Consider the following 14,589-nt stretch of genomic DNA (forward strand, 5'->3'; position numbering starts at 1 on the left):
GCCCAGGCCGAGTTCAACCCCATGACAAAAAAAAAAGAAAAAAAGAAAAAAAAAAGGTCTGGTCTTCTACCACTGGGCCACAGCTTTGCTTCTAGCTGTGTGTGTGTGTGTGTGTGTGTGTGTGTGTGTGTGTGTGTGTGTGTGTGTGTGTGTAACTGGAGATAAGAGTCTCACCAATTTTTCTGCCTGGGCTAGCACCAAACCTTGAACCTAGATCTCAACCTCCTGAGTAGTTAGGATTACAAGAGATACATATGCCCCATTTGGCAGGTACATATTTGTTTATTTTATTCTATTTTCTTTTTTTTTTTTTTTTTTTTGCCAGTCCTGGGCTTGAGCTCAGGACCTGAGCACTGTCCTTGGACTTTCTCAAGGCTAGAGCTCTACCACTAGAGCCTCAGCACCACTTCTGGCTTTTTCTATATATGTGGTACCGAGGAATCAAACCTGGGTCTTCGTGCATGCTAGGCAAGCACTATAACCACTAGGCCAAATTCCCGACCCCTATTCTATTTTCTTTTTGCCAGTCCTGGGGCTTGAACTCAGGGCCTGGGCACTGTCCTTAGGCTTTCTCAAGGCTCTCACTCTACCACTTGAGCCACAACACCACTTCCAGCTTTTTCTGTGTATGTGGTACTGAGAAATCAGACCCAGGGCTTCTTGCATGCTAGACAAGCACTCTACCACTAGGCCACACTCCCAGCCCCAGCAAGTACCTAGTTATTCAATAAAATACATTTTTACTGCTCTAATTTTATCTTAAAAATACTTTTTAAAGTATTTTAAGTAATACTTTTTAAAATACATTTAAAAAGTATTTTTATACTTTAGATTTTAGTGCCATTTGACCTTCTCTCGAAGGCTCAGTCAATCCCTTCCTTCCTCCCGAAGCCAGCCAGCCACCATCAGCAGTGCCTTAAAGATTTGTTTGTCAAAGAAGCTTTCTGTTCTCTGTAGAAGTTGCAAGAACTCTAAGGGGCAGACTCTGTCACACGTGGTTCTGTATCACTCACAATGCATCTAACATCCTCATATGGCTGCTTCCAACCACTAGGGAATGGTAAGCTGACCTCTCTTCCTCGATGCGCCTCAGTTTCCTCATCTGTAAATGGATTTCGAATTCCTGTCCTGCATGGAGAGGATCTTGAGAAAGGAGGAAATTCTTGTTGCTATTCTCATCCTTCATGGCATTTGCTCTTATTCAGCGGCCAGTGCGCAGGCCCAGCCCTGTGTGAAGACCCACCCACAGTGCCTTCCTGAGTCTCCTCACCCCTTCCCCCACCCCAGCAACATCACCCTCCAGGCAGCCTGCCTTGTGCCAGCCCTCCATTTGTTAGCCCACGTGAGGAAGCCGGGGCATCTCAATTTGCAGGGAGAGGAACAGAGGCTGACTTTACCCAGAGACATAGAGAAGAGAAAGACAGAGCTGGAATCAAACCCAGGTCAGCCCTCTCTCCCTGCCTCCTGCTGCCTGGGGGGGGGGGGGTCACCAGCCCGGGGGAGAGTGCTGTTCCTCTATTAGTACCCAAAAAAACTAGCCCTGAAAGAGCAGGCCTGGTGGGCTGAGACACCTGCCTTAGAGGGCTCTGTTCCACACACTGACCATTTAAGGAGCAGCTAATGTAATAGGAGTTTGGAGCAAGACGCCTCTGCTCTTGGCCTCGCTCCTGGCCTGCACAGTACCTGCTACAGGCCAGGGTCCCCCAGGGACTCCAGCTGTCAGGGCCCTGGCAGCTACAGAAAGAGCACTGGCCACTCGCTGTCCTGGCCTGGGACCACCGAACTGAGTGCCACTGTTGGCCAGACATGGACCCCTCAAATAATTTCTGTGAAACTTGATAGACCTGTTTCCATTCCCGCACAGCAGGCTGGGCTTTCAGGGATCCTGGGTCTGGGCCAGGCAGAGTGTGACACAGGAAAGGGGGGCAGGGGAGGCAAGCCAGAGCTGTCACCGTGCTCTGACCCCTTCCTCTGCAACCCAGGGCAGGCAATGCAGACCAGGCACCAGCCCAACCGGCCGCTGCAGGCTCTGCACAGGGCCCAAGGTCTGGGGTGACCAGGGACCCTTGTGTGGGGTCAGCGGTTATAGAGAACCAGCTTCTCCCTGCCATTGAGTCCGGGTGGAAGAGGCGCAGGACAAGAGCTTCTTTACAAGAAGTCTTAATGTTGTATTGTATTTATGTATTTAAATTTAAACTGTAGTGAAATGGTTAACATTGTACTGGATTTAAAATTGTATATGTGACTATATACACTAAAATATACATGCTAAACATACTTAAATATATATACTAAAATACAAATAATACTAAAATATTAATCATACTTATATATACTTATATAGTTTTCCCTCCCTCTCTCCCTCCCTCCTTCCCTCCCTCCCTCCCTTCTCCCCTCCCCTCCCCCCTCTCTCTGTGTGTCCTGGGGCTTGAACTCAGATCTTGGATGCTGTCCCTGAGCTGCTTTTGCTCAAGGCTAACATTCTACCATTTAAGCCAAAGCTCTACTATTGGCTTTTTTTTTTTTTTTTGTAGTTTAGTGGAGGTGAGTCTCACACTTTCCTACTAGAGGTGACCTTGAACTTCCATCCTCCATCTGAGCCTCCTGAGCAGTTAGGATTACAGGCCTGAGCCACCCCAGCCAGTCCTAAGTGTTATTTTTATCAAACAACAGCATCCCACTGAGAGGTTCCCCCTCCCAGACTACTACCTTACCCCAAACTCCACTCTGGCTGTGGAAGTACATTTAAAGATCATTTTCCATACATTAAGATCTATAGAACATGTGTAAGGCTCAAGTCTATGTGGGTCTCAAATACAATGTTAACTGCCAGTGCTCCCTACCCCCTACACCCCAGGCTGCACGCGCCAGGCTTCGTAGGGCAGTGGTTATTTTCTTTCTAATTTGCTGGATTTTCCAAATGTTGGGGAACTGGCTTGCAGAACTGTTATAATCAGAGGGAAACATAAAAGTGTGATTGTGTGTTTTTAAGGTTAGTTCCCTTTCCAAATGATCTTGCCAGATGTTACTAGCTGGGTCTCCGAGCTGTGGGCTGAACTTCCTTAAAGGTCTATATCTGTCCATTGACCTTAATGGGAGAAAATTCTGGGGAAGAGCAAAGACCAAGAGGGATTGGGGGTGTGGCTCAGTCGGCAGGATGCTAGCCAATGAGGGGAAATGGCCGGTATCAAGTTTGAGTTCCTATCTCAAAGAAAGAAAACAGAGAGAGAGAGAGAGAGAGAGAGAGAGAGAGAGAGAGAGAGAGAGAGAGAGGGAGGGAGGGAGGGAGGGAGGGAGGGAGGGAGGGAGGGAGGGAGGGAGGGAGGGAGGGAGGGAGGGACCATGAATAGCCTTTGACCCCTGTGGCTGAGACCCTGGGGAAGGCTGGGGGTAGAGCTTGGTAGAGTGCCTCCTAACTGTGCCAGGCCCTAGGTGCCACCTCCAGTACCACCCAGGAGAGGCAAGATTCTGCATCTTCTTCCCTGGGTGACCTTGGCCTGTAGAAGGAGCATATTGGCATATCTATCTTCAGGGGCCTTTCCAAGTGGGCATTGTAGAATTGCAGGTATAATCAAACTCAGGAAAGATCTGAGCTGGGATGTAGTTTCTAAATGGAGTTCTTTCCTCCTCCATGGGTAAGAAAGTTTCAAAGACCTGCCTCTGTCATTTTTCCTGTCCAGGGGCTCAGAGAGCACTTGAACAGGGAAGCACAGATACAAAGACCTCCAGTGACTTCCCAAGTGACATAGGAGACAGAAGTGTGAGACAGTGACTCCTCCAGCCCCTTGGCCTCAGGGAAGCAACAGGAAGTCATGCGCCTGACCCACCCCCATCCCAACACCAGCCTAATGGGATGAGGCTCAGAGCTGCCTGTCTGCTGACTCTTTTTTTTAGTAAAATCTCCTGATACTTTGAAGGTGGTCCAAACCAAATACATCTGTGAGCCAGATGCAGCCCAGCAGGTGTCAGCTTGTGACCTCCAGCCTCAACTACCTGGGACCCTTCCCCTTTGAACTTGTCTAGATTTTAAAGCCAGCATCCTGGCTGTCTAGAAGTTTCAAAGTTCTTGTTTGTGTCCAACTAAAACATCTTGAGTTCTAAGTTCTTTTTATTTGCATGTGGGTGGAGGACTGACTAAGAATTGGCTCTTCTTTGAAAAAAGAAATCATTCAAAACTGGAAAAACAGTCCAGATGCAATGAACAGAGAAACAAGTAGGCATCAAAAAGCCCATGTTAAAGTTTAAGACCAGCCTAACAGAGGGCAAGGGAAGGGTGGCATTGTCTGAAAAAAAAACATAGTCGTTACCTGACTTAGGTATATTACCTTTATAATAACAATTTAAAAAGAGGGAAAAAAAGAGTATTTGGTTCCCATTTTACAGGCTAAGAAAGTGAGGCCAAGACTATCTTGCTAGCCAATGGTCTAGCTAGGGTATGAACATAGGGCATCTACCTTGGCTTTGGCCATGCAATGGCCAGTCTCTCGTACATAGAGATGCATTGGCAAGGCCCTGCTGCTCAGCATCAGGTGGCTCTCTAGGACCTGAGCAACTTGTCCTGGCAGGCCCTTTGGGCCAGCCTAATTATTAGTCAGCTCTCAGCCTGCTTTTTCTACTTCTAAATATGCTTTACGCCCTAGCCCAAGGCTTCACAATCGTCTATATGCCCTGTGAGCCAGGTTTTCTTGTAATGGTCACATATCCAATTTCTTAGTTATATCATATTGTTTATGTAATATTGTGTTAAATTATTATTTACTTCATGTGTGTCTTTTAGGTTCATCCATTTTCATTTCTTTTTCTCCACCACTTGAACTATGTCCCCAACTTTTTGTTCTCATTTTTGTCTTTGGCACTGCATCACATAGCTACCTTGGCTTAAGCAAGCATCAAACTTGTGATTTTCCTGCCTCTTCCTCCTCCTGAGTAGCTGTGATTACAGGCTTGTACCACCATGCCTGACTGGTCATTCATCTTTCTTTCTTTTTCTCTCCCTTCCTTCTTCCTTTTTCTTCCTTTTTCCCTCTCGTGGTGGTATTAGGGATTGAATTTAAAGCCTTGGGCTTGGAAACCCAGTTCCCTTGGTAAATTTTCTAACATATATCAGCCTATGATATATATATCAGATCCTTTCTATTTATAGCAACAGACACTAAATTTCCATAGTGATGATATAAAACCTCCTATTCAAATATATTTTAAGTTTATGAAGTTGATTTAGGGAAAAACATTGTGCAAATAATAAGTAGATTTTCTATCCCTGTGATATTTTATCCAGTATGTGGATATATAAAAGCTGTTCCCCCAGATGTGAGAGCTCAAGCCTGTAATCCTAACTACTTGGGGGGTGGAGATCAGAGGATCGGGGTTTGCAGCCAGCCTAGGCCAAAACAAGGAAAGAAAAAGAAAGAAAGAAAGAAAGAAAGAAAAGTTTGCAATGTAGCAGATTCCTGTCATCTCAGCCACATGACAAGCATAAATAGGAGGATCTCATTCCAGACCAGGAATAAAGCAAGACCCTACCTCAAAACACACACACCCAGCCAGGCACAGTGGCCTACACTGTAATCCTAGCTACTTAGAGGATAAGATCTGAAGATCAGGGTGTTCAAAGCCAGCCCCGGCACTAAAAAGTCTGTAAGATTCTTATCTCCAATTAGCCACCAGAAAACAGGAAGTGGCATTGTGGCTCAAAGGATAGGGCAGTAGTAGCCTTGAGCTGAAGAGCTCAGGGACAGCCCAGAGTTCAAGTCGCATGACTGACAAAACACACGGGCACACACACACACACACACACACACACACACACACACACACACACACACACACACACAATAAAGAAAAAGTTATTCCAGCACTACTAAAATCTGGGAAATGTGGGAATAGGCCTTACACTGTTTCACTGTAAGATTCCCTCTAATAGAAGCATTAATCATCCCACAAAAATGAAGAGGGACACATGACATGCTAGTGCAAGACATGGGGATATGGAGGAGGTATTCTTGGGATGAAAATTTCCAGAATGGGCAAGAATGCCCCAGGTAAAGGCGTCACAACGTCCTGGCAGAACTAGCATAACCAATGGCTGTGTACTAGAAGAAGTACGCACACACTTGATACAGGCCACCGCTCTGGGTGACAAATGGCTGAGGGCACATTTGGGGTGAACCCTGCCCCACCGTGTACTTCCCGAGGGGGTGGCTTTGGGCAGTGGTTCAGCCTCCCCGAGCATCTGCCTGTGAGCTCGACATGAGCTGCTGTTACAGCACCCAGCACGGGACCCCGAGTGGAGGTGGCGGTGAGTCGCCATCAGCTAGTTACTCTCACGTAGCTCCAAGAGCAATCTGTGTGCCAATGTTTTGCCGGTGTGTGGACTTGGGCGCCTGGCTCTGCTCCACGCCTGTTGTGTCCATGTACAACCACACTCTGACAGTGAGGAAGAGCCGGTGGGCCAGGCTTGGGGGTGTGAGAAGGTTCATCCATGTAGGCTGGTGCAGGTGTGTGTGTGTGTGTGAGAGAGAGGGGGGGGAGGGAACCTCTGTGTCAAATTCTGCGTGTGGAGACACACGGAGTGAACCTCCACCCAGACCCAGTGTGCAGTCCAGTGGATCCCGGTCAAGGCGCTAAAGCCCTGGCCTGGCCTCCCCTCCTGGTTCCCAAATCCTGCGCTTTGATTTGCAGGCCTGCAAATCTGGGTGTGTGTGGAGCCGGGCTGGATCGGGGTAGAAAGGCCCGGAAAGCTCCCCAGGACGCAGCCCTGCCTTCCCAAGCACCAGTGCGGAAAGCCCAGGTTCTGAGGTAGTGGGGTACGCTGCCCTGCTTTCCCACCACACTCCTGGGGGAGCACCCCGCTGGCTGTAAGAGGCATGCCCGACATGCCAGCCCGGCCTCCCCCAGGCCCACACCCCATCCGAACCCCACGTGGACGGGACAATGCGCCTAGCTGACCCCCAGCCCCGAGTCTAAAAGGCAAAAGCACCCCAAGTTCTGCCCACAGTGGCAGGGTGGAAAGCGCAAAGTTTCCATTTGATCCCAGACCGGACGCACGCAGCCCGCAGCCCGGTGGGTCCTGTGCCCCTCCGACGCCCCCTCGCCCCCCGGGATGGGGACAGTCCAGCAGACCCGGGACGCAGGGTGGGGGGCTCCTCCCCGAAAAAGACCCCGCCCCCGCTGTCAGCGTTACCATGGCAACGGTGTGGCTGCCCCCTCCACTCGGGTCTGTGCATCCGCGAGGCCTTCTGTCCTGTCCCGCCGAGGCGGCCCCGCCTAGCCCTGCAGCAGCCACGGGGTGGCCTGGGGCGCAAGGTCCAGCTGCATCTCAGAGGGGATGAGGAGAGGCACCCGGGACCAGACCGCAGAGGGCGGATGGATGGGGTTCCCGGAGTCCCAGACGCCGAAAGAGGAGCCCAGGGCGGGGCGGGGCGGGGAGCCCGCTGGCCTCTCCCCACGTGAGGTGGGCCAGAGGGGGACAGCGGCCCCTTTGTGCGACGCCTGCCCCTCCCACTGCCCCCTTCTCCCCGCCCTGCCTGAAGTGATGAGAACCAGGCGCCCCTGCTGCCTGCTGCACGCCTAAACGGGGTTCCCCAGCCCAGCTCCAGTCCTCAGCCCAGCTCCGGGTCCCCAGAACAACTCCGGGTCCCCAGCCCAGCTCCGGGTCCCCAGAACAACTCCGGGTCCCCAGCCCAACTCCGGGTCCCCAGCCCAGCTCCGGGTCCCCAGCCCAGCTCCGGGTCCCCAGCCCAGCTCCAGTCCCCAATCCCAATCCCAGATCCCCAGTCCCAACCCCAGGTCCCCAACCCAGCTCCAGGTCCCCAGCCCAGCTCCAGTCCCCAATCCCAACCCCAGGTCCCCAGCCCAGCCCCAGGTCCCCAGCCCAGCCCCAGGTCCCCAGCCCAGCTCCAGGTCCCCAGCCCAGCTCCAGTCCCCAATCCCAACCTCAGGTCCCCAGCCCAGCCCCAGTCCCCAGCCCAGCCCCAGGTCCCCAGCCCAGCCCCAGGTCCCCAGCCCAGCTCCAGTCCCCAGCCCAGCTCCAGGTCCACAGGTGCCTGCAACAGCTGGGTGAGAGCTGGCTGCCCGTCCCTAAAGTGGACTCTCAGAAGGCTCGTTTTCCCCATCTTCCAGATGGGTAAGGAGGTGGAGATGACTCCGTAGCTGAGACAGCTTCTGTCCACACACAGGGGACAGCTCCTTCCGCACGCCCATCCTCCGCCAATCCTCCCTCCTCACGACCCCCGAGCTGAGGGAGCTGCCTGCGTGCTGGCTGTTGTGGGCTCAGCTCTGCTCTCTGACCATGACTAGCTGTGTGATCTCGGGTAAGCCCTGGTTCCCTCCGTTCTGAAGAGACACTGAGAAAGGACATGATGCTGTAGACCATCTGACGGTGAGCAGACCCCAGGGTAGTAGCCCCAGCCTGGGGTGATTAGCACAGCAAGGCAGAGCCCTCAGGAGCCTCAGACCCGCCGACCTCATGGGAAGGGCATGGAATGGAATAATGCTCAGACAGTGGAATGCCTTCCGCCCAGTGAGGAGTCACCAGGGAGGTGACATCTGTGAATGTGTAGAGGACCTGCAGCACACGCCCAGCCTGGGGGCCTGGAACTTGGACTTCTAGTCTGCAGAGCAGTGCCACGTGAGCTTCTCGGGTCTAAGAGTTCCCTGGCCTAATGTGCTTGCAGCAGTTCCGGGACTAAGATGGTTAAGGATTTGTCCACCTGCTTACCAAACACTCACCCAGTACTGAGCCAACACAGGACAAAGTGCCCTGATCCCAGTCAATATGGATCCCAGTGAGACCACAGACAAAGCAAACCCAAGAGGCTGAGACACTGCTAGAAAGGAAGACAAGCGATGCCGACAGTTAAGCTGGTGGTGCAGGATGGGGATGAAGCCCCTGGATCTGGTGGAGGGGGAGGAATTGAGTGAAGCACATAGGGGACATTGAGAATGGCAGAGGAAAAGTGTTCCAAGCAGTGGAACATGTGCAAAGGCACTGAGGTAGCTTTAAGCATAAAGAAATAGGAAGGGATGAAAAAGCTAATTTTATTTTCAAAGCCTTAACCATAGCCCCCCAGGTTAATCAGTCTGTAGCAGAGGGAATTGAGCTGAGGAACATCCTGGCTTGCTATATCGGTTCCTCCACATCCTTTAGGATGGAGCCCCAGTTGTTTAGCACTAATTTGGGGCTAATTATCTCCCAAATAGTTTCACAATCTACAGCACCCCAAAGATCCCCTTGGTGAAACAATAGACACTTCCCAACCTGCAAGGAGATAACTGGGGGCCCCTAAGGTCCTAGCACTGTTCCTAGCATGCAGCAGAATCAGTGTGAAAAATAGACCACACTGTCAAGCCCGATACCAGCACACAAAGACACAGAGACACTGAGAAATCACAGAATCCATCCCAATCTGCCGTTTGGTGGAGGGAAAAACATGGGGAATGATGTAGAAATAGGCTGTGGCTGCTTGTTTTTCTGGATATCTTGGGTGTATTTCACCCCTCTTGAGCCACAGTTTCCGCTGTCTGCAAAGGCTGGACAATCCCACCTTGTGAGAGAATCTGAGAATCCAGTGAAATGATGCACCAAAAAGGGCTGGAGGCAGTGTCTGGGCTGTTCCAGACCTTGCCCTGCAATGGCAGAATGAATGGAAGTTCTACCTGAGGTTTTTGAGATTCCTCTAACCTGGTACCAGGACATTACATCAGGGGACAGGCTCACTGGGGAGAAGGGAGTTGCCTAATTTGATTAGAATGTTGTAGGACTCAGAATTCGTTCCTCATTGTTTGTCTCTACTATAAGAAGGCCAAGTACTTGGCACACACGTAAGCATCCCTCCACGACCTATGACAGACATCACAAATCCATCCCAGAACTCCCCAGGGAGCCTAGAAGCAAGCTCAGGATCTTCCTCAATTCAGAGTGCTGCCACCAGTCAGTATGAGTTGTCATGGAGACAATGTTTATGTGTTGTCTGTGGTCTGAAATGTGTAAGGCCAGTTGAAATTGAAGTAGACACAGACTCCCGAGGCAAAAGTCTCTGGTCTGAGTCTTGCCTTAAAGCTCCCTGTGGAAGGTTCTGGTAATGAGCTGGAGCTGAGACTGTGTGTCAGCCATAGAGCCTCTCTCAAGACCGCCCAGCCAACGAGCTGTGGAAATCTTCAGCATATTCTTCAGAGTTTGAGATGGTGTATCCCCCAGAGAGATAGCTTGTGAACAAGCTGTCTTAGTCCTGCTTGTGCTGATGTAATAAAATACCTGAGACTGCACAGCTTATAAAGAGATTGATTCCACTGGAGGTTCTTGAGGCTGGCAAGTCCCAAGGTCAGGCAGCAGCATCTGGTGAGTCCTGCAGGTGTGTTTTGGTAGGGATGACCTACAAACAGACCACAGATGAAGGGCTCGTAGTTTCCATTGAATACAGAAGAATCTGCTTGGCAGAGCTGAACAGGGGCTCAGGGGCTCTTCTGAGGTTCCCCCCCTCTCCCCGCTAGAAAAACTAACAGTCTCCACTAAGGGCTGTCTGGTCACAAGTCAGAAACTCAATCTTGCTTAAGTAAAAAGGGACTTTAAGGGTCTTCTAAGTGAGAAGCGATGGGTCTGTGTGGTTAGTTCTTCCAATGGCTTCTTCCCTCTGGTAGAAGGACAATGTCTTGGCCTCTGAGGTCTCAGCTGGGAAACTCTAGTACAGAGACAACATCTTTTCCTGATGCCAAAATTCGAGGAACAACTTCAATTGGTCTTGCTTGGGTTACATGTCCATCGTGGCCCAATCACATTAGCCAGGGTCAGGATAATCTGATTGGCTGGAGTAGTTTCTATTTGTTGTTGTTGGTGGTGGTGGTGGTGGAAAAGGACTTGAATTCAGGGTTAGAGCATGAAGACCACATCTTTGTGTGATCTTGGATCAGTAGAGGTTTCTAGTCTTCATTAAGGATTGCCACAATGCAAGTTGTGATTTTTTTTTTATCAACTGCTATAGCTTTCTTGTATGTGTATATGTCTACACCAGTTCTGGGGCCTGAGTGTTGCCATGAGCTTTTGTGCTCAAGGCTAGCACTCTACCACTTGAGCCACAGCTCCATTTCCAGTTATTTTTGGTGGTTAATTGGAGATAACAGTCTCACGGACTTTCCAACCCAGGCTGGCTTTGAACCACAATCCTCAGCTCAGCCTCCTGACTAGCTAGGATTGTAGGCATGAGCCACTGGCACCTGCTGTAGCTTTTACAGCCAAGCTTCCTTACCCTAAGTGGAGAAGCATTCTGTACCCAGTGTCCTGAGGATTGAACTTGATGTTTGACATACTTAGTTAAGCCCCTCCAATCCAGGGGCAAGAAAATACACCACAACTCTGACATGACCCAATTTTATCTCTGTGAGATCACCAACTGAAAGGAAAGGAGATTGAAATGTCCACTAAAATCTTGTCCCCATAGAGATACATCCCAGTGAAATTCACTAAGTTCATGTATTAACAAGGCAACACAACTTCCCAATAGTGAACTTAAGTCAAGATTGGAAGCCTGGCTCAGTTGGTAAAGAGCTAGCCCATGAGCAAAAGTACAGGTACCTAAAGGGAAAAAGAAAACAAAAAGAAAAAAGAAAAAACTTAAGTGAGAATGAAGAGGAAGGACTATCAAATGACAAATTCAAAAACAAGTCAATGAAAAGAATGGACAAAGAAATTAAAGAGGTGCTATATAAACACTAGAACAAATTCAGAGAGGATACAAACAGCTAGCAAAGCTCAAAGAAAATTTAAACCAATGACAGAATGAAATGCAGGCAATGCAGGATATGAAAGAGGAATTTAATAAAGATACAGCTATCTTTTTCAAAAATCAAATTAAAATCTTGGATATGAAGAGCTCCATAAACCAAATAAAAAAAAAACTAGACCAAATTGAAAAGCCTAGCTCCTAGGACAGAATAAATTGAAACTAAGGCATTAGAGATCGAAGATAAAGCAAAAGAATAAGATCAATCAGTCAAAGACATTGAAAAAAAAACACTAAGAAAACATGAATGGAACCAGACACTGCTGGCTCACGCCTGTAATCCTAGCTACTCGGGGAGGCTGAGATCTGAGAATCCTGGTTCAAAGCCAGCCCAGGCAGGAAAGCCCATGAAACTCATCTCCAATTAACCACCAGGAAACTGGAAGTGGCACTGTGACTCAGCGCGCTAGAGCGCAATTTACCTTGTCAACTGTCCTGATCCATTGTATAATTCCATTGGAGAAGAGACACGCATGTCCGGCCGCCCTGGCTATATCCACAGACCCCCGCCTGCTAACCAACTCCAGGGAAGCCTTGGAGGTGTGCTTAAATTCTCTGGGCACTGAGACGCTTTCCTTTCATTTCTTCTTGGAGATCGGATATCTCTACACAGCTCGAACTGGCATCAAACTCACCATCCTCCCAGCTCAGCCTGCCATGTGCTGGGATTGCAGGAGTTCACTGCCACTCCTGGCATGAGATCGATTGTTGAGTGCCCACTCTGGCAGAGTATGCCCAGTACTGGGCTGTCAGAGTGGATGTTATGGTCTCAGAAGGAGTTGGATCTTAACAATAAATGCACCATACAAATTGTAGTAACATCTTAAAAGAGAGAAAGGAGCACAATGGGGTGCCCAGAAGGCTTAAGCTGCATTCAGAGACAGCAGAAGCATTGACTAATGACCCACACCAAGAGAAGCATGCCTGTCCTCAGGAACAGCACACGCAAAACGTCTGTAGCCAGAAATCAAGAGAGAAAGAGAAGGCCAGAGACCAGGACAACCAGGGGCAGGCGACGAGCAGGGCAAAGGCTCTTAAAAGGAAAATCTGAATTTTCCATTGAGAGCCATGTGAGGCCAGTGGAGGGAAGGAAAGAGGGGGTAACATGATCAGGTTAAATTCTCCTCACACACAAAAATTCCTCTGTGGGCTGGCTGGAGTGGGAGGGGCTGCAGGGAGCTCAACCAGCCAGGAGCAGCCGTGGGGCTGAGGAAGTGCTGGAAGCCAAGATTTAGAGCCCCAGAGAGGCTGGAGGCCTCGGTGCAAGGGGTTCTGTGTGCACCTGGTGGACCCCAGCCCATCCTCTGCCTCCACCCTGTGGGTCCAGGGCCCCTGGGCCCTTGGAGTTTCCCTTTTCCTCCCACACCAGCTCCATCCTGTTATTCTGGGCCAAGTTCCATCATGATTCATCAGGACTCAGCTTTCTTTTTCTGGGGTCCTCTCCCTGGCAGGCCTGGGGCTCCTGAGGCCTACGGGCCACACCCCTCATCATGGGGGAGCCAGTCACCAAGCCTGCCAGCTGGAGGAGGTCTGTGGAGAAGGAGCTGTGGATGGATGGATCCCACACCACCCACACTGTCCTGCCTCCGGGTCTCCTTACCCCCAGATCCCCACAATGCTCTGCACATCCTGTCCATTGCCTCCCTCTGGAAAGTCCTGTCCAGTGGCCTGAGATGGTCTTTCTCTCTCTACTCCTGTCTTGCGTCCACCCTTCAAGGTCCCACTTTCTGGGGAGGGGAAATAGTGGTGCATGGATGGAACTGTGGACATTAATACAATGGTAGACTAGAGGACAAAACCCAAGAGCATTCTGAGAGGTCAAGCCAGCGGTTTCCCAGAGAAAGGGACATTTGTGTTAGGGTTTTAAAAGGACACTAGGAGTTCACTATAGGATGAAGGGTAAAAAGACATTCCGAAGTCCAGTACTGGTAGCTCACATCTGTAATCCTAATTACTCAGGAGGCTGAGATATGAGGATCACAGTTCAAAGCTAGCCTGGGCAGGAAAATCTGTGTGACTCATCTCCAATAAGCAATTAGAAAACAGAACATTAGCCCCACAACTAACAAGAGGAAGAAGATGAAGAAGAAGAAGGAAGAAGAGGAGGAGAAGAAGAAGGAGAAGAGGGAGAAGAAGGAGAAGAGGGAGAAGAAGGAGAAGGAAGAAGAAGAAGAAGAAGAAGAAGAAGAAGAAGAAGAAGAAGAAGAAGAAGAAGAAGAAGAAGAAGAGAGGAGGAGGAGGAGGAGGAGGAGGAGGAGGGGGGGGGGGAGGGGGAGGAGGAGGAGGAGATTCCAAGCCAAAGAAACAGGCTTCCCAGGCCCTGCCTTACAAGACCTGCCCTTGAGGTTCTGGACTAGGATGAACTGCTCATTGGACCAGGCCCACACCAGGTGCTTAATAGATAGGTATCATCTAGGTGGATGGATAGGGGAGGGAGTTTGAAATGGGTCCACAAATTTCTTCCAAAGAAGGAGCCTTCTTCAGTATGGGCTGGGGATGATGTCTGAGATGAGGTCATAAAGATCACACTGTGGCTGTCTTGCCGCTTTGTGGATGGCTAACCTGGAGGAAGGTGGTAGCCAGGTTTGTAAGATGTTCAAGTAGCCTTTGGAAAGCCCCAGATGCAGAGGACCCAGGATTCGTCCCCTCAGCCTGTGACCAAGTCAGTATGAGTCATGTGAAGGCTGACAGGACACACACACTCAGCCCAGTCAAGCCTCCCTGTGGTTGCAGCCCTAGCTGACACCCTGGCCCAGAACCACTCAGCAATAAATGCTAGCTGTTGTTTCAGGCTCTGATGTGTAAGATAACT

The sequence above is a fragment of the Megascapheus bottae genome, chromosome 18 (genome assembly GCF_031878675.1).
Source record: "Megascapheus bottae isolate mThoBot1 chromosome 18, mThoBot2.hap1, whole genome shotgun sequence".
Lineage (NCBI taxonomy): Eukaryota > Metazoa > Chordata > Mammalia > Rodentia > Geomyidae > Megascapheus > Megascapheus bottae.